The sequence below is a fragment of the Amblyomma americanum genome, chromosome 10 (genome assembly GCF_052857255.1).
Source record: "Amblyomma americanum isolate KBUSLIRL-KWMA chromosome 10, ASM5285725v1, whole genome shotgun sequence".
In the NCBI taxonomy this organism is placed as follows: Eukaryota; Metazoa; Arthropoda; class Arachnida; order Ixodida; family Ixodidae; genus Amblyomma; species Amblyomma americanum.
Genome location: NC_135506.1, coordinates 31,698,182 through 31,725,566, shown reverse-complemented (window position 1 = coordinate 31,725,566; position 27,385 = coordinate 31,698,182). Strand labels below are relative to the sequence as shown.

The 27,385-nt window shown below is 47.6% G+C and overlaps 1 protein-coding gene and 1 non-coding gene across 2 annotated transcripts in view; one reads left to right on the top strand and one right to left on the bottom strand.

The window, feature by feature from the left end:
- Window positions 1-446: 446 nt before the first annotated feature.
- LOC144107614 (galactose-3-O-sulfotransferase 2-like) overlaps window positions 447-27,385 on the top strand; it is a 96,512-nt gene continuing 69,573 nt past the window's right edge. The window contains exon 1 of the mRNA XM_077640716.1: window positions 447-1,114. The gene's annotated coding sequence lies outside the window, so the exon portion shown is untranslated. The remainder of the gene's footprint in view (window positions 1,115-27,385) is intronic.
- Window positions 17,598-17,669, bottom strand: TRNAS-ACU (transfer RNA serine (anticodon ACU)). The gene has a single exon. It is a non-coding gene; the product is annotated as a tRNA-Ser (tRNA).

Sequence of the window (27,385 nt, the reverse complement as noted above, 5' to 3'; positions counted from 1 at the left end):
CGAGAACGATGCAAAACAGATGCCGCGGAAGGAACGGGCCAAGCGGAAAGGGAAAGAAAAAAGTAAACACGGAGGGAGAGGGGGAATTTGAAGAGGAAGTAAGTACGAGAGGGGAAAGGGCGATTATTAAGAAAACAGTAACGCGAGCGTCGGGACAGGCCGGGCGCCGAGCCGATAGGAGAGTGAAAACGCGCGATAGAACGAAGGAAAAGCCTTCGAAATACGCGCGCCACGGGACAGAGTGATGAAAGAGTAAAGGAGAGAGAGAGAGGAAGCGAAAGAAAGTAAAAAAAGTTAGAGCGCGTAAGAAGGAAGGAGACGCGGCGGAGAGCAACAGGAGGACGCCTCTTTCTCTCCCCAGCCCTGCTATCTCTTCCTCCTCGTAGGGCCGGCCAAGTTCAGCCAAGCCAGAAGCCAAGCCAAACCGGCGCCCCCGCGGGGCGAGTGAGAGAAGGCGCGGCGCGGCAACGGACGCGGCGAGAAAGAAGGGGGTCGCTTTGGAAGCGGCGCTGGCTGGGCGCGTGCGACAAACTCGCGTTTTGTGCGCCACCACCACTGGCACGAGCGACGACGGCGTGTTGCTTCCCGTCGGCGGTGCGCGCGTCGTGCATTGGACGCCAGCAACTGTTGCTACTGGCTCCACGTTTCAACGACCGGCTCGATCGCCACCGGCCCCGAACTCGTACGTTCTAGCCGGGCCTCCCTCCGTCGCGGTACGACTCACGTGCAGTGCGAGTGTGTTCCTTGTTTTCCCTTGCTCCTCCTGCCTCTGCCTCATCTACGACCCAGCACCGTCGCATCGGCCCCAACCACTCCGGTTCCCTCGCTTCGGGCTTCTCACGTGAGAGGCCAGTAAAGCTGCTTTCTGGTTGGAGAAGTTTTGCTGAGTTGTGGTTGGAAGAGTTTGCAAGCAGCGCCCGGCGCATCGCTATAGTGAATTGTGAACCGACCCCGAAGAAGGGGAAGGCTTTCGCCCCGGGGTCGCTGTCAAGTGGCCGTCGCCAATTGGGAGCGGCTAAACGAGCCGAAGCGAGAGTGGCGATGACAAATCGCGTGCGGGAGCCGTCAGCGCAGCGGAAGCCTCGTCCTTAGAGCGTCGTTCCCTCCCAATGCTGTGAGTATGGCACGCATGCGAAGCGCTCAATTCCATTAGATCAGTTCTCTTTTAATCTTTCGCAAGCTGTGCCCGAGCTGGACTGGAAGCGTGACGTGTGATCCTTTGAAGGTTTCTAACTTGCCGAAACAACAACGCGACAATCGACTGGCTTTGGAAAGCTGGGTTATAGTTTCCAAAGTACCGATTCCTACGAGGGGTGTTTATAAGCTTCTCCCGCTGTTCTGTTATCTTGTTTATGAAGTCGTGGGATTAAAGGTGTTTCAACAGCGAAACGAAGTTTTGGAACGGCCTCTGCCAGGAGGAGCAATGCTCCGTTGATGTCATGCGGAGGTCAGTACACGGGTGGTGAACGTTTAACGCCACTGGTGGGACTGCACAGAACAGTGATGAACCCTTTGTGTAGCGTATACAACCCAAAGTTTTAGGAACCGGTCCAGAAAGAAAAAAAAAACGCGACGGACTATAACGAGACGAACAGGACGTATGCGCTGAACGTTTCTGCTATTGTGTGTCATGGTCCTTTTACCTGGCTTGTTCCATGCTTCTTACAATTTTTATGCTCTTTACTTTCAGTTTCGTTTTTGTATTTTTAATAATTGCGTGTTAAAAAGCGCGTTTCTCCTCCCTTCTTCCCCCTCCCCTTCATTGCCTTGGTCACGTGCCCCTCAAAAGCCGAGCAAAACGGTTACCGTGGTAGTACGAAAAGAAACGTTGCGAGTTCAACGCCTCTGTCCGTTTCGTCTTGTGTCCGTTGAGTTTTCGGCGCTGGTTGTCCTAAGTGCGGCGAAACAATAAGCCCAACAGCACGTGTTGCTACTAACTTTGATCCAGCTGTGATATCACTCTATTCCACCGCTTAAAAAGAAAGGTACACATCACAAGGTGCGATGCTTTTCGAACACCCCTCGCGTGTTTCTATAGTGTTCGTGCGACAGTACTGCGTTTCATCGCCTTAGAAATGCCGCCTTGAAATGACAAAACTCGAACGCACAACTTTGTCGTCCAACAGATCTGCGCTGTTTTGTTACTGGCTAGCCTGCTCATTTGAGAAAAAAATTAGTATAAAGGGTTTTGGTGGTGATGATTATTACTATTAGCGCCGGAAAATATGTACCATGCTGTGGCGAGCAGTAAATTAAGTCTTGCCGGGAGAACTGGGAACGCCCATTGCAAATTCTGCCGACCGGAACAGAAGGACCGCTGTAGTACATTTATCCGAAGCGAAGATTCCGTACAGCTTATTTATCACGGCCTTGGGTTCCGGCCCTGCGCCGACGCCACGCCGATGGCTCATCGCTGCCCAGACAGGACGCCGCCGCAGTCGCATCCCGGAAATGACGGGCCCAGCACACAGCCTACTCGGACGTTGCCAAAGTGTTATAAAAGTAGCGTAATAACTTTTATGTTGTTACAAGCGGGGGTTTATTGAGGGCTTAGACGGGCGACTGAGGCGAGCTAATCCGCCCGGTTCTCGAGTTCGAGCCCGAACGATCTCTGCGCCATTGTCTTGTCTTCTGCGTGATAGGCCTAGTCTCTTGGTGGACTTCGCAGTAATAATAATAATAATAATAATAATAATAATAATAATAATAATAATAATAATAATAATAATAATAATAATAATAATAATAATAATAATAATTGGTTTTTGGGGAAGTAAATGGCGCAGTATCTGTCTCATATCGTTGGACACCAGAACCGCGCCGAAAGGGAAGGGATAAAGAAGGGAGTGAATGAATAGAGGAAGAGGTGCCGTAGGAATAATTTCGACCACCATGAGATCAAGGTGGTTTTTCGGGTGCCACTGCATGTCGGCGCCCACTATGCCGCGTCAAGCAATGATGGTATTAAACACCAACGTGCACTTTGCCGCTGGCTTAACTACTACCGTAATTAGAACCTCTAATTACACATACTCGTTAGCCTACCATATGGTCGAAATTGTCCGGAACGTTCCCCTCGGAACGTTAAACCCCTTAAAACCAAAATCAATCAGCATATACACAAGGTACCACTCTACGTGGAATACAGCACCACTTGCATTATAAATAATATAAAGCCCGCTTGAGCCCGAGCCGTGCAAGCGTGCCTGCGTGGCGTAGGAGCAGAGTGTGTCACTCCTAATCCAAGGGATGCAGGTTCGCATGCAGACAAAAATTGTTCGAATTTTAAGGCGAAAGCCTTTTATAGGCTCATGCCTCGCCCAGCGGGGAATAATAATAATAATTGGTTTGGGGGAAAGGAAATGGCGCAGTATCTGTCTCATATATCGTTGGACACCTGAACCACACCGTAAGGGAAGGGATAAAGAGGGGAGTGAAAGAAGAAAGGAAGAGAGAGGTGCCGTAGTGGAGGGCCCCGGAATAATTTCGACCACCTAGGGATCTTTGACGTGCACTGACATCGCACAGCACACGGGCGCCTTAGCGTTTTTCCTCCATAAAAACGCAGCCGCCGCGGTCGGGTTCGAGCCCGGGAACTCCGGATCAGTAGTCGAGCGCCCTAACCACTGAGCCACCGCGGCGGGTCGCCCAGCGGGGATGTTCGCAGAAAATGGCACACTAAACCTGTCAAACTGATGACATCATCAGTAGTGTTGTAGATAGATAGATAAAAAGGAGGAAAGAAAGGCAGGGATGTTAACCAGAAAGGGGTTCCGGTTGGCTACCCTGCACTGGGGAAGAGGAATTAGGGGACTCAAAGGAGGAAGAGAGAGAGAGTGGTGTAGTATGTTGTATCTATACATATAGGGCAGTAACTACACTTAGTAATCAGTCAATTAGTAATTGGTCCCGGGTTCGAACCCGACCGCGGCGGCTGCGTTTTTATGGAGGAAAAAAATGCTAAGGCGCCCGTGTGCTGTGTGATGTCAGTGCACGTTAAAGATCCCCAGGTGGTCGAAATTATTCCGGAGCCCTCCACTACGACACCTCCTTCTTCCCTTCTTCTTTCACTCCCTCCCTTGTCCCTTCCCTTATAGCGCGGTTCAGGTGTCCAACGATATATGAGATAGATACTGCGCCATTTCCTTTCCCAAAAACCAATTTAAAAAAAATTAGTGACTATTTAATAAGGCAGTTAGTAATTAGTTAATTAGTAATAGTGGTTTATGTAGTATATCGCAACTGGGAATTCACGGTAAGATAATGCACTGTGCATGCGCAAGGCCCCAGCAGACAATGCACCTGCGTTTCAGCCTACTGAGAATAAAGAAGAGCGAACATTGACAAATAATTGTGTACTGATTAAGATCTTAACCACACATGAGTGACACAAGCAGCAGCACCGCGCTCAAGTCTGTCGCCTCACCGCACTTAAAATCAACAAAGTTCCCCCCTGAAACTAAAAGCGTTAGCTCTTACTCATCACGTTTCTCGATTTATTGAGGTCTGCTACCACCTCCCTTCGGCGGGAAATTTTCCAAGTCCGAGGAATTCAAGATGGCGGCCCTCATAGTCAATCGATATAGTAACGCAATTGGTGATGGATTTCTGACGTCATTAGTATATAGAATTGGTTATTCAGTGGTTACCTCACCGATAAATCCAAGATGGCGGCCGCCGTAGGAAATAAACAGCAGCCCAATTGGTGATTGAGTGGTGACGTCACTGATGCATCCAGTTGGTGACTGATTGGTGACGTCACTTAATAAAATAGCTAGCGCTCGTTACTTCAACGTCTTACAGACGGTGGCGGCATCTTTTTTTTTTCTTTAAGCAGAATTAGAATTACCTATCTTGTTTTTCAAGCCGCCGCGGTGGCTGAGTGGTTATGGCGCTCGGCTGCTGGCCCGAAAGACAATCCTGGCCGCGGCGGTCGATGGAGGCGAAATTCTAGAGGACCGTGTACTGTGCGATGTCAGTGCACGTTAAAGAACCCCAAGTGGTCGAAATTCCCGGAGCCCTTCACTACGGCGTCTCTCATAGCCTGAGTCGCTTTGGGACGTTAAACGCCCATAAACCAAACCAAACCAAACCTATCTTGTTTTTCAATCACTTTCATTCCACAGACCCAGGTGTGACGTCACATTTCGCGTGACCTTCGCTGCACAGCGCCGAAGGGACGGCGCACCTTTCCCGCCGAACGGGGTGCCTTAAAGCTGCCGCGACAACATGCAAAATAGTGAGAAAGACGCTGAACAACAACAACAACAACAGCAATAACAATAATAATAATAATAATAATAATAATAATAATAGGTTTTGGGGAAAAGGAAATGCGCAGTATCTGTCTCATATATCGGCGGACACCTGAACCGCGCCGTAAGAGAAGGGATAAAGGAGGGCGATAAAGAAGAGGAAACGAAGAGAGAGGTGCCGTATTGGAGGGCTCCGGAATAATTTCGACCACCTGGAGATCTTTAAAGTGCACTGACATCACACGGACCGCCTTAGCGTTTTTCCTCCATAAAAACGCAGCCGCCGCGGTCGGGTTCGAACCCGGGAACTCCGGATCAGTAGCCGAGCGCCCTAACCACTGAGCCACCGCGGCGGGTTTAAGACGCTGAACACAAAGGGTAGTTTACTGACAACCAAACAATGTGGGCAGACACGGGCGGGGTTTACTTTCAAGTACACCTCAGGTGCAAATGTAGAGCGCCGTGGTGCTATAATCCGTTTCATTCACCAGGTGCAACGCTGTGAAAGGTACGCAAGTAGTCCGGAGGGGAAAATAAAGGGAGCCGTGTTACTCCGCGCTTGTTCTGTGCCCGAGCGGTCTATGACACAAGAAAGCGACAGCGTGTTTTCAGCAATAACAGTGCATTTAATCACGATCATGACAAATCTGTTATGTGCTAAACCTACAGGCAAAGTATTTACTATGTTTCGCTTACCACTAATAACGCACTAGTTTTTGGTCGCGGATACAGGCAGCGTAAACAAAAACGCTAGCATTGACAGCGTTGCACATGATGTTTGAAACGGTGTATAGTATGAGTAGCCACCTCGGCCGCACCTATAGAATGCACAATGCATGGCCGCCAGCTAAATAAGCAATTAAGTCAGCTAAAGGAAGGGGGAGGCTTCTCTCCAGTGTTATTCGCACCCCTTAAATTGAACATTCATATCGACAAAGACATACACCCCCTAGGAATACTGCCTGAAATCAAGCTGCGAACTGTATGGGTGATGCTTAAGTTTTTACTATTGGACATGAGTAGGCGCGCTAAGTGTGTGGATGATTGTGTTTACAAGCTGTCCTTTAGTTTAGTGAAATCTTTCCAAATTGAAGTCGCAGAAACATTGCTTCCACTGTAGCTTAAGTCTTTTATTTTAATATTTGAGTATGAATAGACGGAGAAGAGAAAAAGGAGAAGAGGCGGCTCAGTTACATGAAGCCTCGGTCAGTGTATGCGCTACGAAGTTGGAGGAACTTATGAAAAACGGAAAGGCGCAGTAAGCCTCCTTCTCTGCGGACACGAACTACGCGGAAAATGTAATATATATATATATATATATATATATATATATATATATATATATATATATATATATATATATATGCATTAAGGAAGCCAACAGTCACCGAAACCAAGGTGCATAGGGGAATGTTTGTATTTTTTTTTAATTTGTAGTGCCAATCAATCGGTTTAAAGAAAATTACTTATAAAGCAGCAGAAGAAACAACCATGCCGCCGCTGGGATCCGAACCCACGACCTCCGAATATCGCGTCCGGTGCTCTTACCAACTGAGCTACGGCGACGGCCGTCCAATCTGCTGCTTTCGTGGGTATTTATGTTTACTGGGTGTAAGCGAACCTTGAGAGTGTTCACCAGCGCCACCCTCGAGCGAGGGTGGCGCTGGTGAAGATCTTTATATATATATATATATATATATATATATATATATATATATATATATATATATATATATATATATATATATATATATATATATATATATATATATATATATATATATATATATATATATATATATAAAAAAAATTTGTCAAACGGGCCCCTCATTTCCTTTAACTTGTCTGCTATATATATATATATATATATATATATATATATATATATATATATATGTATGTATGGCCGCGCCCGTGGCTCAGTGGTTATGGCGCTCGGCTGCTGACCCGAAAGACGATGGTTCGATCTCGGCCGCGGCGGTCGAATTTCGATGGAGGCGAAATTCTAGAGGCCCGTGTGCTGTGCGATGTCAGTGCACGTTAAAGAACCCCAGGTGGTCGAAATTTCCGGAGACCTTCACTACGGCGTCCCTCATAGCCCGAGTTGCTTTGGGACGTGAAACCCCCATAAACTATATATATATATATATATATATATATATATATATATATATATATATATATATATATATATATATATATATATATATATATATATATATATATATATATATATATATATATATATATATATATATATATATATTGAATAATGTTTTTTCTTGAGGGGGAAAGGAAATCGCGCAGTATCTGTCTCGTATATCGTTGGACACCTGAACCGCGCCGTAGGTGAAGGGATAAAGGAGGGGGTGAAAGAGGAAAAGAAGAAATAGGTGCCGCAGTGGAGGGCTCCGGAATAATTTCGACCACCTGGGGATCTTTGACGTGCACTGACATCGTGCACAGCACACGGGCGCCTTTTGCGTTTCGCCTCCATCAAAACGCGGCCGCCGCGGTGGTGTTCGAACCCGGGTACTCTGGCTCAGTAGCCGAGCGCCTAACCACTGAGCCACGGCGGCGGGTCCGCAACGCGGATTCAAAGGCGTTTTTTTGCGCTTCTGAAACTCACCGCTGCCATTTACTCACATTGCAGAGCACTGGGGTTCTAATAAGTTTGATTCGTCACCAAGTTCGCTCATGAATTCGCCTTAAGAACCTAATTCCCCAACAAACAGCCCCTAGCCTCCCTTTCGAAATGAATAGCTCATTCATTCATTCATTCATTCATTCATTCATTCATTCATTCATTCATTCATTCATTCATTCATTCATTGAGTCACCAACCGCCGCCGTGGCTGTGCGGCTTTAACGTTCGGCGTCAAATCCCAAGGTCGCGGGAGCGATTCCCGACTGCCGCGGCCGCGTTTAGATAGAGGCGAAACACAAAAGACGCCACTGCGCTGTGGGATGTCAGAACACATTAAACATAATCACAGGTAGTCTAATTTTAACCGGAGCACCCCACTAGAGCGTCCTTCACAGCGCACATGTCGCACCAGCACGTTATAAACCCCACTTACCATATATGTGCCGATTTCATTCAGGTGCTTTCACCGCAACGGTGACCTAGTTGTTGAGCATCCTCTTCGCATGCGGGAGGTACGGGGCTCGATCCCCAGTGCAGCGGGTACCCACCGGTGATAGAATGGGTACGAGCTTTCCGCTGGTCTGGTGCTCGGCTTCTTTAGGGTGAGATGCTTGGGAACTGGGTCTTCGACCCCACCTTGAGAAGTCGAAAAAACCTCTTGGCGTGGCGCTCTTTTGGTTAGGGCGCTCGACTACTGATCCGGAGTTCCCGGGTTCGAACCCGACCGCGGCGGCTGCGTTTTTTATGGAGACAAATCGCTGAGGCGCCCGTGTGCTGTGCGATGTCAGTGCACGTTAAAGATCCCCAGGTGGTCGAAATTATTCCGGAGCCCTCCACTACGGCACCTCTCTCTTCTTCTTCTTCTTCTTCTTCTCCTCAAGTAATATGGCACATACACCTCTCTCTTCCTTTCCTTTTCTTTAACGCCCTCCTTTATCCCTTCCCTTACGTGCGCCGTTCAGATGTCCAACGATATGAGACAGATACTGCGCCATTTCGTTTCCCCCAAAACCACTTATTATTATTATTATTATATTATTATTATTATTATTATTATTATTATTATTATTATTATTATTGCGCTCTTTGGCCACAGATGTCCTTGCGCCATAAAATTATATCATCATCATCATTCAGATGCTTGCGGGATGGAGCTGACGGGAAGGCAAGTTCATTTATGAAACAGGAAGCGAGTGGAAAGAAGAATGGTTTTAATAGCGGCGTGCAAATCCTGTCACAAAACTAACGAAAAACAGTGACAGGAAGCTATACTCTGAAAAAAAAAAGAAAACGTGCCAGCGACTCCGCGTCTAGAGACAAATACGAAGAAACAACTGATAGTAAAAAGAGTGGCGTATGCAAAGACTACGGACGATGGCCTGCAACGCACGCAGTCGCACGCGCATTCGCATGCACGCAAAGTCCCTTGTAGATATGCAAAACCGGCCTTGTGCAAACGTATAGGTAGAACCAGTGTGGAAGGAAACGGCTTGAGCTCAAGAGCCGATTCATTTTTTACTTCTGCATCGAGCACGGAAATGTATTAATAAAGGGCAAAATTGGGGGCTTCTAACGACGGTCGCATATAAAGATTGAACGTGCACAGTGGGTTAATTCTTTCCTTTGGCCTCGTTTTTTCCTTAATAATAATAATAATAGTAATAATAATAATAATAATTGGTTTTTGGGGAAAGGAAATTACGCAGTATCTGTCTCATATATCGTTGGACACCTGAACCGCACCGTAAGGGAAGGGGAAAAGGAGGGAGTGAAAGAAGAAAGGAAGAAAGATGTGCGGTAGTGGAGGGCTCCGGGATAATTTCGACCACTTGGGGATATTTAACGTGCACTGACATCGAACAGCACACGGGCGCCTTAGCGTTTCTTCCTTAAATCGCAGTAGCATGGTGGATTGGGCTAGTTAGTTGCTATCCATAATGCAGACAAGATTCGCAGCATAAATAAATCGGACACAGAAGAGCAGGAACAAACAAGACAGGACTGTGCTGTCGTGTTTGTTCCTGGTCTTCTATGTGCGCTTTATTTATGCTGCGAATCTTGTCCGCGTTAAAGTATTGGCACCCATATATGAGGTTTAGTTTCTAGAGAAAACAATTTTATATTTTTCGAGACCTCCGTTGAGGCAGTTTCTGCGGGCAACGCTGCGTTTGTGTTGTCAGAAACGTTACCTGCACTTTGATACACTGTTTAACAAATATTTGAAGGAAATCATGTTACAAAACAAGATTAAAAAAGGAAATAAGTCCTGATATTCCTTGCTATTGGGACGCTACAGTTAGAATCAGTGTTCTTTACAGTAGTTTGCGTTACTAATTAAGTAACCCGACAATAGTAAGCGGTATAAAACAAATTTTTTACGCCAGTTAGTGCTCCGTAATGTTGACGGTGTTAGTTTAAAAAATGCGGAGTGCTTTCAAGTCGCGTGTTGCAGTTGCGGTTATGCAGCAACGCAACACTAAGCGCAGGATTGAAGTGATTAAAATGGGATTAAAACCGTTCTGATATTTGCGAGACCCTTTGATCACCCATAATGAGCATACAGGTGACATCCCAAGATCCGTCCCTGCTGGAACCTACGAGGTGCAATAGCCCAACGTCATGCACGTAAAGACGAGTATGTTGGCATAATCGTCCTCCTAAGTGTGTAATGTGCACAAGACTGCAAATTACGTGCCCACACGGAATACGGCACAGCTACTGAAGCCTATATGTTTTCAAACCTGATTTAGACGGTAGAAACTGCCATACGTTTATCCCTCCAGTCTAGAGCGTGACATCGTTGCCTAACTGGTCTATGAATATGCGCAATGCAGGAGCCTTTATTGTACACGCAAATAACTCATAGTTGCTCGCTACGGCTTCACGTACAAAATGAAAGATTCATGTTTGTTGAATAGTGCTGGAATTTGATTCCAGCTTCCAGCTGTGTAGTATGTGCAGTCGGGAGCAATATGAGAGGCAACAGGGTTTGAGCATTAATCTGTACCCCGCCGCGGTGGCTCAGTGGTTAGGGCGCTCGACTACTGATCCGGAGTTCCCGGCTTCGAACCCGACCGCGGCGGCTGCGTTTTTATGGAGGAGAAACGCTAAGGCGCCCGTGTGCTGTGCGATGTCAGGGCACGTTAAAGATCCCCAGGCGGTCGAAATTATTCCGGAGCCCTCCACTACGACACCTCTCTCTTCCTTCCTTCTTTCACTCCCCTCCCTTATCCCTCCCTTACGGCGCGGTTCAGGTGTCCGACGATATATGAGACAGATACTGCGCCATTTCCTTTCCCCAAAAAAAACAATTATTATTATTATCATTAATCTGTTGATTACTACATAGTTATGTATCACAAGTCCGGATTTTTTAATTAAGGGTGGCGTGTTGCAGTACAGCCTGCGTTGGCGTCCGCGTCAGCGTACTTGACCGTGGGCGAAAAATTCACAAAAAAATCCCCCAGAGAAGAAACCTAGGGCCATGTGGGCCACGTAGGTCACATAGCCTTGTGACGGCATCGCAACATGCCCAGCGGATTGTGAGCAAACTTCCCAGCAGGTGGCAGTTATACTAACGAATGATCGCAAAGAGGCTGCTTGGGCAGAGCTACCAGGATCTCACAAGGCCCACCGGTGGCAGCACCTGCCATCGCAGGGCAATGTCGCATCGCTTAAACTCTGCACTACTGCGCCAAGGGTGGGTGTGAGGACTGCCAGGGATCTGTGAACATAAATTCGGGAATGAAAAATTCCGCCTAGAATGACATTAACCCATTAACTCTATCGCGTCATACCCTTAAGGCGGAGCTTAAGTGTTCCCTCCAGCTTTTCATTTTCTAATTTTCCTCTTGGCGCATGATATCGGAAATTCATTAATTAACTTAATTAACTACTACCGTAATTACACATACTCGTTAGCCTACCATGTGGTCGAAATTGTCCGGAACGTTCCCCTCGGAACGTTAAACCCCTTAAAACCAAAAACCAATCCGCATATACACAAGGTACCACTCTACGCGAAAGACCGCACCACTTGAATTATAAACAATGTAAAGTCCGCTTGTACCCAAGCCGTGCAAGCGTGCCTGCGTGGCGTAGGAGCAGAGTGTCTCACTCCTAATCCAAGGGATGCAGGTTCGCGTGCAGACAAAAATTGTTCGAATTTTAAGGCGAAAGCCTTTTATAGGCTCATGACTCGCCAGCGGGGATGTTCGCAGAAAATGTCACACTAAACCTGTCAAACTCATGACGTCATCAGTAGTGCAGTAGATAGATAGATAAAGAGGAGGAAAGAAAGGCGGGGATGTGAACCAGAAAGGGGTTCCGGTTGGCTACCCTGCACTGGGGAAGAGGAATTAGGGGACTAAAAGGAGGAAGAGAGAGAGTGACGTAGTATGTTGTAGCTATACATATAGGGCAGTAAGCACACTTAGTAATCAGTGATTTAGTGATTGGTCATCTAGTTAATTAGTGATTTGTTAATAATGTAGCTAGTAATTAGTTAATTAGTAATAGTGGTTTATGTAGTATATCGCAACTGGGAATTCACTGTAAGTCAATGCACTGTGCATGCGCAAGGCCCCAGCAGACAATGCACCTGCGTTTCAGCCTACTGAGAATAAAGAAGAGCGAACGTTGACAAATAATTGTGTACTGATTAAGATCTTAACCACACATGAGTGACACAAGCAGCAGCACCGCGCTCATGTCTGTCGCCTCACCGCACTTAAAATCAACAAAGTTCCCCCCTGAAACTAAGAGCGTTAGCTCTTACTCATCACGTTTCTCGATTTATTGGGGTCTGCTACCACCTCCCTTCGGCGGGAAATTTTCCAAGTCCGAGGAATTCAAGATGGCGGCCCTCATAGTCAATCGATATAGTAACGCAATTGGTGATGGATTGCTGACGTCATTAGTATATAGAATTGGTTATTCAGTGGTTACCTCACCGATAAATCCAAGATGGCGGCCGCCGTAGGAAATAAACAGCAGCCCAATTGGTGATTGAGTGGTGACGTCACTGATGCATCCAGTTGGTGACTGATTGGTGACGTCACTTAATAAAATAGCTAGCGCTCGTTACTTCAACGTCTTCCAGACGGTGGCGGCATCATTTTTTTTCTTTAAGCAGAATTAGAATTACCTATCTTGTTTTTCAAGCCGCCGCGGTGGCTGAGCGGTTATGGCGCTCGGCTGCTGGCCCGAAAGACAATCCTGGCCGCGGCGGTCGATGGAGGCGAAATTCTAGAGGACCGTGTACTGTGCGATGTCAGTGCACGTTAAAGAACCCCAAGTGGTCGAAATTCCCGGAGCCCTTCACTACGGCGTCTCTCATAGCCTGAGTTGAGTCGCTTTGGGACGTTAAACGCCCATAAACCAAACCAAACCAAACCAAACCTATCTTGTTTTTCAATCACTTTCATTCCACAGACCCAGGTGTGACGTCACATTTCGCGTGACCTTCGCTGCACAGCGCCGAAGGGACGGCGCACCTTTCCCGCCGAACGGGGGGCCTTAAAGCTGCCGCGACAACATGCAAAATAGTGAGAAAGACGCTGAACAACAACAACAACAACAACAACAGCAATAATAATAATAATAATAATAATAATAATAATAATAATAATAATAATAATAATAATAATAATAATAATAATAATAGGTTTTGGGGAAAAGGAAATGCGCAGTATCTGTCTCATATATCGGCGGACACCTGAACCGCGCCGTAAGAGAAGGGATAAAGGAGGGCGATAAAGAAGAGGAAACGAAGAGAGAGGTGCCGTATTGGAGGGCTCCGGAATAATTTCGACCACCTGGAGATCTTTAAAGTGCACTGACATCACACGGACCGCCTTAGCGTTTTTCCTCCATAAAGACGCAGCCGCCGCGGTCGGGTTCGAACCCGGGAACTCCGGATCAGTAGCCGAGCGCCCTAACCACTGAGCCACCGCGGCGGGTTTAAGACGCTGAACACAAAGGGTAGTTTACTGACAACCAAACAATGTGGGCAGACACGGGCGGGGGTTACTTTCAAGTACACCTCAGGTGCAAATGTAGAGCGCCGTGGTGCTATAATCCGTTTCATTCATCAGGTGCAACGCTGTGAAAGGTACGCAAGTAGTCCGGAGGGGAAAATAAAGGGAGCCGTGTTACTCCGCGCTTGTTCTGTGCCCGAGCGGTCTATGACACAAGAAAGCGACAGCGTGTTATCAGCAATAACAGTGCATTTAATCACGATCATGAGAAATCTGTTATGTGCTAAACCTATACAGGCAAAGTATTTACTATGTTTCGCTTACCACTAATAACGCACTAGTTTTTGGTCGCGGATACAGGCAGCGTAAACAAAAACGCTAGCATTGACAGCGTTGCACATGATGTTTGAAACGGTGTATAGTATGAGTAGCCACCTCGGCCGCACCTATAGAATGCACAATGCATGGCCGCCAGCTAAATAAGCAATTAAGTCAGCTAAAGGAAGGGGGAGGCTTCTCTCCAGTGTTATTCGCACCCCTTAAATTGAACATTCATATCGACAAAGACGTACACCCCCTAGGAATACTGCCTGAAATCATGCTGCGAACTGTATGGGTGATGCTTAAGTTTTTACTATTGGACATGAGTAGGCGCGCTAAGTGTGTGGATGATTGTGTTTACAAGCTGTCCTTTAGTTTAGTGAAATCTTTCCAAATTGAAGTCGCAGAAACATTGCTTCCACTGTAGCTTAAGTCTTTTATTTTAATATTTGAGTATGAATAGACGGAGAAGAGAAAAAGGAGAAGAGGCGGCTCAGTTACATGAAGCCTCGGTCAGTGTATGCGCTACGAAGTTGGAGGAACTTATGAAAAACGGAAAGTATATATATATATATATATATATATATATATATATATATATATATATATATATATATATATATATATATATATATATATATATATATATATATATATATATATATATATATATATAATGCCCGCCGCCGTCGCTCAGTGGTTATGGCGCTCGGCTGCTGACACGAAAGACGATGGTTCGATCCCGGCCGCGGCGGTCGAATTTCGATGGAGGCGAAATTCTAGAGGCCCGTGTGCTGTGCGATGTCAGTGCACGTTAAAGAACCCCAGGTGGTCGAAATTTCCGGAGACCCTTCACTACGGCGTCCATCATAGCCCGAGTTGCTTTGGGACGTTAAACCCCCATAAACTAAACTAAACTATATATATATTGAATAATGTTTTTCTTGGGGGGAAAGGAAATGGCGCAGTATCTGTCTTGTATATCGTTGGACACCTGAACCGCGCCGTAGGTGAAGGGATAAAGGAGGGAGTGAAAGAGGAAAAGAAGAAATAGGTGCCTTAGTGGAGGGCTCCGGAATAATTTCGACCACCTGGGGATCTTTAACATGCACTGACATCGCACAGCACACGGGCGCCTTTTGCGTTTCGCCTCAATTAAAACGCGGCCGCCGCGGTGGTGTTCGAACCCGGGTACTCTGGCTCAGTAGCCGAGCGCCCTAACCACTGAGCCACGGCGGCGGGTCCGCAACACGGATTCAAATGCGTTTTTTTTTGCGCTTGTGAAACTCACCGCTGCCATTTACTCACATCGCAGAGCACTGGGCTTCTAATAAGTTTGATTCATCACCAAGTTGGCTCAGGAATTCGCCTTAAGAACCTAATTCCCCAACAAACAGCCCCTAGCCTCTCTTTCGAAATGAATAGCTCATTCATTCATTCATTCATTCAGTCACCAACCGCCGCCGTGGCTGTGCGGCTGTAACGTTCGGCGACAAATCCCAAGGACGCGGGAGCGATTCCCGACCGCCGCGGCCGCGTTTAGATAGAGGCGAAACACAAAAGACGCCAGTGCGCTGTGGGATGTCAGAACACATTAAACATAATCACAGGTGGTCTAATTTTAACCGGAGCACCCCACTGGAGCGTCCTTCACAGCGCACATGTCGCACCAGCACGTTATAAACCCCACTTACCATATATGTGCCGATTTCATTCAGGTGCTTTCACCGCAACGGTGACCTAGTTGTTGAGCATCCTCTTCGCATGCGGGAGGTACGGGGCTCGATCCCCAGTGCAGCGGGTACCCACCGGTGATAGAATGGGTACGAGCTTTCCGCTGGTCTGGTGCTCGGCTTCTTTAGGGTGAGATGCTTGGGAACTGGGTCTTCGACCCCACCTTGAGAAGTCGAAAAAACCTTTTGGCGTGGCGCTCTTTTGGTTAGGGCGCTCGACTACTGATCCGGAGTTCCCGGGTTCGAACCCGACCGCGGCGGCTGCGTTTTTTATGGAGACAAAGCGCTAAGGCGCCCGTGTGCTGTGCGATGTCAGTGCACGTTAAAGAACCTAAGGTGGTCGAGTTTTTTCCGGAGCCCTCCACTACGACACCGCTTTCGTCCGTTCTTTCACTCCCTCCTTTATCCCTTCCCTTACATGCGCGGTTCAGGTGTCCAACGATATAAGACAGATACTGCGCCATTTCGTTTCCCTCAAAGCCAATTATTATTATTATTATTATTATTATTATTATTATTATTATTATTATTATTATTATTATTATTATTATTATTATTATGGCGCTCTTTGGCCACAGATGCCCTTGCGGCACAAAATTGTATCATAATCATCATCATCATCATCATTCAGATGCTTGCGGGATGGAGCTGGCGGGGAGGCAAGTTCATTGATGAAACAGGAAGCGAGTGGAAAGAAGAATGATGTTAATAACGGCGTGCAAGTCCTGACACAAAACTAACGATAAACAGTGAGAGGAAGCTATACTCTGAAAAAAAAAAGAAAACGTGCCAGCCCCTCCGCGTCTAGAGACAAATACGAGGAAACAAACTGATAGTTAAAAGAGCGGCATATGCAAAGACAACGGGCGATGGCCTGCAACGCACGCAGGCGCGCGCGCACTCGCATGCACGCAAAGTCCCTCGTAGATATGCAAAACCGGCCTTGTGCAAACGTATAGGTATAATCAGTGTGGAAGGAAACGGCTTGAGCTCAAGAGCCAATTCATTTTTTCTTCTGTATTAATACGGAAATGTATTAATAAAGGGCAACTTTGGGGGCTTCTAACGACGGTCGCATATAAGGATTGAACGTGCACAGTGGGTTAATTCTTCCCTTTGGCCTCGTCTTTTCCTTAATAATAATAATAATTTTTGTAATAATAATAATAATAATTGGTTTTTGGGGAAGGAAATGACGCAGTATCTGTCTCATATATCGTTGGACACCTGAACCGCGCCGTAAGGGAAGGGTTAACGGAGGGAGTGAAAGAAGAGAGGAAGAAGAAGGAGGTGCCGTAGTGGAGGGCTCCGGGATAATTTCGACCACTTGGGGATATTTAACGTGCACTGACATCGAACAGCACACGGGCGCCTTAGCGTTTCTTCCTTAAATCGCAGTAGCATGGTGGATAATAATAATAATAACAATAATAATAATTGGTTTTTGGGGAAAGGAAATGGCGCAGTATCTGTCTCATATATCGTTGGACACCTGAACCGCGCCGTACGGGAAGGGATAAAGGAGGGAGTGAAAGAGAAAAGGAAGAAGAGGTGCCGTAGTGGAGGGCTCCGGAATAATTTCGACCACCTGGGGATCTTTAACGTGCACTGACATCGCACAGCACACGGGCGCTTTAGCGTTTTTCCTCCATAAAAACGCAGCCGCCGCGGTCGGGTTCGAACCCGGGAACTCCGGATCAGTAGTCGAGCGCTCTTACCACTGAGCCACCGCGGCGGGTTATGGTGGATTGGGCTAGTTGTTTGCTATCCGTAATGCAGACAAGATTCGCAGCATAAATAAAACGGACACAGAAAACCAGGAACAAACAAGACAGGACTGTGCTGTCGTGTTTGTTCGTGCTCTTCAGTGTGCGGTATATTTATGCTGCGAATCTTGTCTGCATTAAAGTATTGACACCCATATATGAAGTTTAGTTTTTAGAGAAAACAATTTTATATTTTTCGAACCTCGTTGAGGCAGTTTCTGCGGGCAACGCTGCGTTTGGGTTGTCAGAAACGTTACCTGCACTTTGATACGCCCTCTTCGCTTGATTAACAAATATTTGAAGGAAATCATGTTACAAAACGAGAAAGATTAAAAGAAAAGGAATTAAGTCCTGATATTTGGTGAAGAAGCCGAATTCCTTTGCTATTGGGACGCCACAGTTAGAATCAGTGTGCTTTGCAGTAGTTTACGCTACTAGGTAAGTAACCCGACAATTCTAAGCGGTATAAAACAAATTGTTTACGCCAGTTAGTGCTCCATAATGTTGACGCTGTTAAGGTTTAAAAAATGCGGAAAGCTTTCAAGTCGCGTGTTGCAGTTGCGATTAGCAGCAACGCAACTCTAAGCGTTGGATTGAAGTGATTGAAATGTGATTAAAACCGTTCTGAAAGGAGAATATTTATATTTGCGAGACCCTTTGAGCACCCATAATCAGCATACAGGTGACATCCAAATATCCGTCCCTGCTGGAACGCCTACCTACGAGGTGCCATAGCCCAACGTCATGCACGTAAAGACGAGTATGTTGGCATAATCGTCCTCCTAACTGCGTAATGTGCTCAACACTGCAAATTGCGTGTACACACGGAATACGGCACAGCTACTGAAGCCTATATGTTTTCAAACCTGATTTAGACGGTAGAAACTGACATACGTTATCTCTCCAGTCTAGAGCGTGACATCGTTGCCTAACTGGTCTATGAATATGCGCTATGCAGGAGCCTTTATTGTACACGTAAATAACTCTTATAGTTGCTCGCTACGGCTTCACGTACAAAATGAAAGATTCATGTTTGTGGAATAGTGCTGGTATTTGATTCCAGCTTCCAGCTGTGTAGTATGTGCAGTCGGGAGCAATATGAGAGGCAACAGGGTTTGAGCATTAATCTGTACCCCGCCGCGGTGGCTCAGTGGTTAGGGCGCTCGACTACTGATCCGGAGTTCCCGGATTCGAACCCGACCGCGGCGGCTGCGTTTCTATGGAGGAAAAACGCTAAGGCGCCCGTGTGCTGTGCGATGTCAGTGCACGTTAAAGATCCCCAGGCGGTCGAAATTATTCCGGAGCCCTCCACTACGACACCTCTCTCTTCCTTCCTTCTTTCACTCCCCTCCCTTATCCCTTCCCTTACGGCGCGGTTCAGGTGTCCGACGATATATCAGACAGATACTGCGCCATTTCCTTTCCCCCAAAAAACCAATTATTATTATTATCATTAATCTGTTGATTACTACATAGTTATGTATCACAAGTCCGGATTTTTTAATTAAGGGTGGCGTGTTGCAGAACAGCCTGCGTTGTCGTCCGCGTCAGCGTACTTGACCGTGAGCGGGTAATTAACAAAAAAAAAATCCCCCAGAGAAGAAACCTAGGGGCCAGGTGGGCCACCTAGGTCACATGGCCTTGTGAAGGCATCGCCACCTGCCCAGCGGATTGTGAGCAAACTACCCAGCAGGTGGCAGTTAAACTAACGATTGATCGGAAAGAGGCTGCTTGGGCAGAGCTACCAGGATCTCACAAGGCCCACCGGTGGCAGCACCTGCCATCGCAGGGCAATGTCGCATCGCTTAAACTCTGCACTACTGCGCCAAGGGTGGGTATGAGGACTCCCAGGGATCTGTGAACATAAATTCGGGAATGAAAAATTCTGCCTAGAATGACGTTAACCCATTAACTGGTTTGATTTATGGTTTAGGTTTGGTTTATGGGGGTTTAACGTCTCAAAACGACTCAGGCTATGAGAGACGCCGTAGTGAAGGGCTCCGGGAATTTCGACCACCTGGGGTTCTTTAACGTGCACTGGCATCGCACAGTACACGGGCCTCTAGAATTTCGCCTCCATCGAAATTCGACCGCCGCGGCCGGGATCGAGCCCGCGTCTTTTGGGCCAGCAGCCGAGCGCCATAACCACTCAGCCACCGCGGCGGCATTAACCCATTAACTCTATCGCGTCATACGCTTAAGGCGGAGCTTAAGTGTTCCCTCCAGCTTTTCATTTTCCAACTAATTTTCCTCTTGGCGTATGATATCCGAAATTCATTCTCATTTTTAGTACAGAAATAACCAAAGAATCTGGACTGTCGAGCAGAAATCTTGTTCCGTCTCATGCTTCTCACGACTGTACATGAACGCGCAGAAGGCTTGCAAGCAGAGGACAAATGCGCTATTTTAAACGCCCGTACATTCAATGATCACGCCCGAGCGCAGCTGTTGAGGCGCGTCATTGCACGGTTGATAGCTGCGCGTTACCCTCTTTTCCTGCCCCCTCCCTCGATGCGACGGTCGAACGCGCACACGCACCCTTGGCATTGTTTTTGACGCGCCGCAGGGCTCGCTGCATGTGCAGGTTGAGCTGTGTAGGGGCGCGGGGCATAGTAGCAAACAGCCGGTACTTAGTACTGGCACGCTAAGCTGCGCCGTGCCCACTGCGAGATGAGACGTTACGGTACGAGTCATTAAGAGGCGAGACATTAAGAGATGACACATAACGAGGCGAGATATTACGGGACATGACGTTGCGATGCAAGGCATTACGAGACGAGACATTTAGGAGACGAGGCGTTATACCACATGAGAGAGTAGGAGATGAGACATTAGAAGGCGAGGCATTACGAGACTGGCCATTACCAGACGAGATATTAGGCGATTACACCTTGCGAGACGTTACAAGACCAGACGTTAGGAGACGAGGCATTACGAGACGGGACATAAGGAGATGGCACATTACGAGACGAGACATTACGAGTTTAGAAATTACAACATGTAGGAGGTTGCGTTAAACTGCATGCTGTTGCGGAGATTACTTGCACTAGAGATGTAAAATTAACGACTCGATCACTGCTTCAAAAAGCGGTAAAAATATTTTTGTCCTTGTAAGCATACTGATATTCACAATTTTGTAGAAATTCTGTTTGTGAAGCTTGAGGTTTAAGGCAGTGCAGTGGCCATTGTGATGTATAAGTGCATTTGTTCCGCATTAGAGCGGTAGGCTGTCAAGAGGCGTTCCCATAATGACTGCAACCATCTTAGCACACGTGCAGACAGAGTCTGCATTGAGGTGCGGTCGTAGTTTTCGCTCTAGTGTCAGCGTGTTCAAGGGACACTGGGGACAGATTGAAGCTGGCCAATAGCGACAGCGTATCGCGTGTACCGTGTACCGCTGCAGTGTACAGTGTACCGAGACAGTGTAAAGAGGCCACTCTCCCCGAAAACGGAGCTTTTATAAGCCAGGAAAATGCAAAAAACGAAATGTAGGTGTCGCCACCACCGGCCAGTTTCACAAGTAAAATGCGATACGGCGGCAACCCGTCCTTTTCTGTAATGACGTCATGGGTTTGAATCGATTGGCAGGGAGATTTTTCAATCAAATTGTCTCGGCGATAAACGTCTGTTGCGCTGCCGGACAAACGTCAGCGTAGCCAGAGAGAGCCTGAGAATCAGTTTTTAGCTGTCCTCAGTGGCCCAGGTCAAGACGACATTAAGAGAGCAGTAGTAATTTATACACTGATATAATGTTCCCTAAGTCACCCTGTGCTAGAGCCTGTCGTCCCTCAGCCTCCACATAATTTTATTTTCGAGAATGTCGCCCCCCCCCCCCCCCCCCCCCACGCACACACTTTAGAAATGCGTGGCCTGAAGTTCTACCGCGCTATCAACTATTCTGGCTACTCTACAGCAATATTTATACCATATTTCAGCGACCTTCACGAGAACACTGGGGACATATAAAGAGAAGTTGGCCCATATAGATTAATTAACGTGCTAAACGAACGAGTCGCGATCCTGTAAATGATTTTTTTTTGTGCGCTCATTTGAGGCAAGAACACACCGATATCTACTTTCGGTCCGCGATCACAGAGTTTCTAACGCCAGTTTCAACGTCATCCTCCACGTCACGTGTTTCAGTCAAGTGACGGAAGAAAGAAAAAAAATACTCTAATTTCGGCTGCAAATTTGTCTGCCGTGAATATGCCTTCTGCTTCAGAATTAACGTCAAAAGAACCACGAAAGGCCTCACGATCCAATCTTACCGTAAACAAAAGTTACAGGGAGTCGTATTCAGAGTTCTTTCATGTCTAGTATGTGTCTCCTGCAACCTGCTCTCGACGCAATAAATGTTTTACAATCAATCAATCAATCAATCAATCAATCAATCAATCAATCAATCAATCAATCAATCAATCAATCAATCAATCAATCAATCAAGTCGCGCTGGAGGCACTTAAAACCGCACTTTATTTTGTGGCTTAGCACTTATGCCGAAGATCATTCAGGGGCGCGGCAGCTTTAGTACAAGCTTAAAACACCGCCGGAACTAAGTGTGGGCGAAGCGGCGAAATAAATTGCCATAGACGTCTGTATTTTGGCTGGTCGAATCGTTCATTTACCTTTTATTTTATCCATTCGCCTCCTCTGTCCCCGCGACTTGTCATGTTTTCCGCGAATTTTAAGCCTGGAGTTTTATAACCCCGTTTCATCTACGTAGGAAACAAGTGGCAAGCATGTCGGAGTGCTGACAGTGCCGGAACTTGCGCATTAATTCGACGAAGCCCTTTTTTGTTATTTTTTTTCACTCCTTCCTGCCACAACGCGTTACCCGCAAGTGCTCGGTGTTGAACTATGGGGCAGCGTTGAGAAATGCGTGCACTGGTGCGCTAAAAAGCGGCGGTCCGTGGCAGGAGCGGAGAAAAAATATAGCGTATCCGTTTTAACTGGGCTTAGAAGCTAGAATAAAAGCCGTTCCTCAGGCCGCGTCGGTGGCTTATCTCAACCTCACGCGGGCGGTATCAACCGCTCCTGGGATGCGCAGCACGCGTTTGGCGAAAACAGACGAAACAGGAAGCAAGGGGGCTCCGTAAGAGCTGTCTCGCAACTGCGAGGCAAGTTGCGAGATAGTGCTTGTGGCGTCCGTGCTTCGCATTTCGTTCTGTTTGTTGTGTTTTTTTTCTACAATGAATTACCAACTACAGTCGAACCCCGTTATAACGAAACGTTTTGCAACGATATAATGAATATAACGAAGGAATGACGATTCCCGTTGGAAGCTCGGTAATCATTGATATAACGAAGTAATCGCCGGGACCCTAGGTTAAACTTCGTTATAACGAGATTAAACTGTATAGCTCAACTATCCGTATCCGAGGTGATCACGCGCCATTTTTTGGTACGGTGCGCAGCTTCAGCAGTGGAAACTGCAGCAGGTGGCGGTAAGCCAATTAGAAAAATTGAAAATTGGCTTTTGGGGAAAGGAAATGGCGCAGTATCTGCCTCACATACCGGCGGACACCTGAACTGCGCCGTAAGGGAAGGGATAAAGGAGGGAGTTAAAGAAGAAAGGAAGAAAAAGGTGCCGTAGCGGAGGGCTCCGGAATAATTTTGACCACCTGGTGATCTTTATCGAGCAAAGATCGCCAGGTGGTCGACATGCTTTCACCTTTTCGCCGTGCTACATGCACCACAAAATGGCCGTCACTGTGACGTCAGTGCATATACTCCCTATTGCGTTTGCTGTCGTTAAGTCCCATATGTCGTATCCGTCCTTAAGTGATAGTAGCAGGTTTGGAAGAATGATGGCAGTGAACTTGCGAGCCTATGGAAACAACTGCCCAAAACTCCCACCACCTCAATCTCCACCTAAGCCGATCTCAAGCATAGGCTGCTGGTAGGCCAGTGATGAATAATAATAATAATAATTGGTTTTTTGGGGAAAGGAAATGGCGCAGTATCTGTCTCATATATTGTTGGACACCTCAACCGCGCCGTAAGGGAAGGGATAAAGGAGGGAGTGAAAGAAGAAAGGAAGAGAGAGGTGCCGTAGTGGAGGGCTCCGGAATAATTTCGACCACCTGGGGATCTTTAACGTGCACTGACATCGCACAGCACACGGGCGCCTTAGCGTGTTTCCTCCATAAAAACGCAGCCGCCGCGGTCGGGTTCGAACCCGGGAACTCCGGATCAGTAGTCGAGCGCCCTAACCACTGAGCCACCGCGGCGGGTAGTGATGAACTTTGGCGAATCTCCTTTTTACAATAGGATCAAACGTCGTTGAGAATTCGGCCCCTGATTTAATTGCTGGTGGAAGCTGTAGTAGCAGGTGCAGTCTATACCATAGCTTCCGCTTCAGTGCCAGCACGAATTGGGATAGAGTGAAGGCGTCTGTTTTTTTTTTCTTTTGTAGGCTGTCGTCCTCCGCAGGAAAACACTGCGCTTGGGCCTTACGTCGTAAAAACTCTCTTTGTACCCCTGTCACACGGGCACTTGTAAGGCCTTAGAAATTAAGGTCCTTTGCCCCAAAGGCGCGTGACGCGCATCTACACGGCAAAGCGTCGCGACCTTTGCGATAAAGTTCCGTAGCAATAAAGGCGGCCGTCAGCGGCCTTAAAGTTGCTTAAAGGAGCAACCCAGACGGCAGCGCCAGCTAGCGAGCTCAAAGAATAAAAAAATAATAATAATTGGTTTTTGGGGAAAGGAAATGGCGCAGTATCTGTCTCATATATCTTTGGACACTTGAACCGCGCCGTAAGTGAAGGGATAAAGGAGGGAGTGAAAGAAAGGAAGAATAGGTGCCGTAGTGGATGGCACCGGAATAATTTCGACCACCTGGGGATCTTTAACGTGCACTGACATCGCACAGCACACGGGCGCCTTAGCGTTTTTCCTCCAAAATAAAAAAAATAAAAAAAATTGACTCAATTTTTAGTTTTGAAACCGTAAAAAAATATCTAATTTATCTTATTCAATGGTTAATTTTGCGTTACAGTGCACTTAACCGTAGAGGAGGCTATGACTAAAGACATCCACACTCCTAAGAAAGGACTTGAACGCTTTTCAGCAGCCGCATCGACACACACGTGCTTGCGCATCTCGCTTTGCTGTTTTTTCTTCGTTTGCTCTTTGTTGTGTGTGTGTTTTGAGTTTGCTTGTGTGCACGAAGACACAAGCAACAAAGCACGCTTCTCGAACACGACGAGGAGCCGAACGGAAAAGTGCGCCTACCGTGGTCGGACCGAGAACGATGAAAAAAAAAAAAAAAAGAAACTTTGTTTCAAAATATCCGTTTCTCACCGTCAGAACGCTCGTTTATTATCGTGATAGCTACTTTTTCCAACATAAACGAATGCACTCTTAGCTGAAGTGCTACCGTCTGCTTTAATTTCATAATGATACTAGCGCCGCTTCACACACAGCGGTGACTTTTGGCATTCACGGAGGCCGCGTTCTAGCTCCTTTGGATTTGCCGTGTAGCAGCGTCGCTGCTCCTTTTCGGTTTTCCTCCTTTAGTGCAATAAGACAACTTACAGCAAAGGCCGAGAAGAAGTCCCGTGTGACAGGGGTATTAGAGCTGCAGCTCTTAAGGTCCCTTTAAAGTTGCAGCCGCATTCCGGCCCCTTGCTATTCCGATGTACGCAGCCTTGACGCCTGTCCGTGCGAATCTCGTTTCGAAGTCGGTCGGAAGTGCGTATGCGCAGTTTGTAATTTGGTGCCTCTTTTCTAACCTCCACTCTTGACGCATTGCGAAAGCGTGAATTACGGTCTTGCTTTGCTCCCTGCTGGTGAGTTCACCTGGAGCGCAGATGTTCCGGCTTCGCGGGCTGACAAGCTTTTGCGCGGCACGCATCCCACCGCCACCCTGGCTGGGAGGTCATTTTTCACCGACAGGAAAGCCCCCTGGTGGTTTTGTTCTGACGAGGATGGCTGACGCGAGTGAACGTGCCTTGCAGCTGCGGCATTCCCGGCGTGCCTGTCCGTTTGCCACTCAAGTCAAATCAAGGCAAGCCAAGCCTCTTTGTCGGCCAAGTCGAGTCATTTAGGAGCACGGTCAGGGTGGATCGGGCCCTACACTGGAATAATTACGGTTAATGGGTTTCATCGGACAGTTAATTGGGGGGGGGGGATATGGGAGAGGCCTTTGTCCTGCAGTGGGAGTAGTTAGACTGATGGTGATGAGTTGGTTAAATGTGCCACTGCAACAGCTTGGGTTATGTGGCGCAGCGTAGCTGAGGTCTCTGGATTAATTTCGGCACCCGGTGCTCATCAACGTGCACTGACATGTCGATACACGACAGTTTTTTTTACTCAAGAAGAAGAATAAAAGGGCTTGACAGGACATGTAATGCGAAGGCAAGACAACCGCTGGTCCTTAAGAGTAACGGAGTGGATTCCAAGAGAAGGCAAGCGTAGCAGGGGGCGGCAAAAGGTTAGGTGGGCGCATGAGATTAAGAAGGTTGCGGGGATATGGTGGCCGCAGCTGGCAGTGCACAGGATTAGTTGGGAAGATACGGGAGAGAACTTTGTCCCGCAGTGGACGTAGGCTGATGATGTGCCACTGGATAGCTTCGCAGCGCCCGTCAGGCGGTCAGGGATGGACGAAGCGGTGATACTCGATACCGAAGGATGCCTAGTGTGTTGCGCGGGCGCAGGCCAGAAATTATTTTCCGCCTGCACCGAACGATCTTACGCAAACTCTCCATCCATACACAGTACCCGATAGCGTTGCTGTAATTTTCGCAGGAAACTTCGCCCGCGAATGTCGCCCTGCCTAGACTCAAATAAGCACGAAGGGCGTAAGGCATCGGCAGCTGCACGCGAATGCTTCGCCGATTTAAGCCTGGACTCCATGTGCGCGAAAGAGCGAGCGACGCGACAAGGCGGCACGGCGACGCTCGCTCCGTCGCTTGTGGGCAACCTCCATGCAAGCGAAGGCGGCAGGCGACGCGAACCCGCGACGTGCGATGCGGACTCCGTGCTTTACGCACTCAAGCTTAGAAACACGCCCGTAGCCTGTTCTCTCTCTTAAAATTTTGTGAGTGTGCCTCATAGTCAGGGCCAAAGGGATATTTCCTCTACGGCAGCGGTGGAGCGGCAGCGGAGATAACCAACGGCGTGCTTGCGGAGACGAAGTCACATCACGGGTTCACGGGGGAGGTGTGCTTTCGTCCGGTGCCTGTGCACTCCGGCTTAGTAAAAACACTCCCATAAACTGTCACCGCAGTTTGATTGTAAGTGAGCAAACTATAATTTACCAGTGAGAATGCGCGCCGCGAGTGTTTCTGCACAGTTGGAGCGCAGCGGCACGGTGGATCGAGCGTCGGTATACCGCGGCTCGACACGCATCTCTCCCTGCAGTACGCCCGCTCACGTAGCCCGCTCCAAATGCTGTTAGCCCTCCGCACCCAACAAATAGATTGTTTTAATTATTTAAATCATGCGGGTCTGCCTCTCAGCTACAAAACCAAATATTTTCTCGACGGTGGCGATGACCAAGACGACGGGCGGGCTTCGTGAGATGTACCCGTGAGAAAACCGTAGACAAACCGGAAACGGCTTTGTGGGGCTCTGGTTGGCCAGTCGCGTGGCGGACTTCCGGGCGACGAGCGAAATTTTCTGTGGGTGCAGATCTGAGCAACACGGCAAGCGACACATGCATTTTGCTTCGCGCGACGGCGTT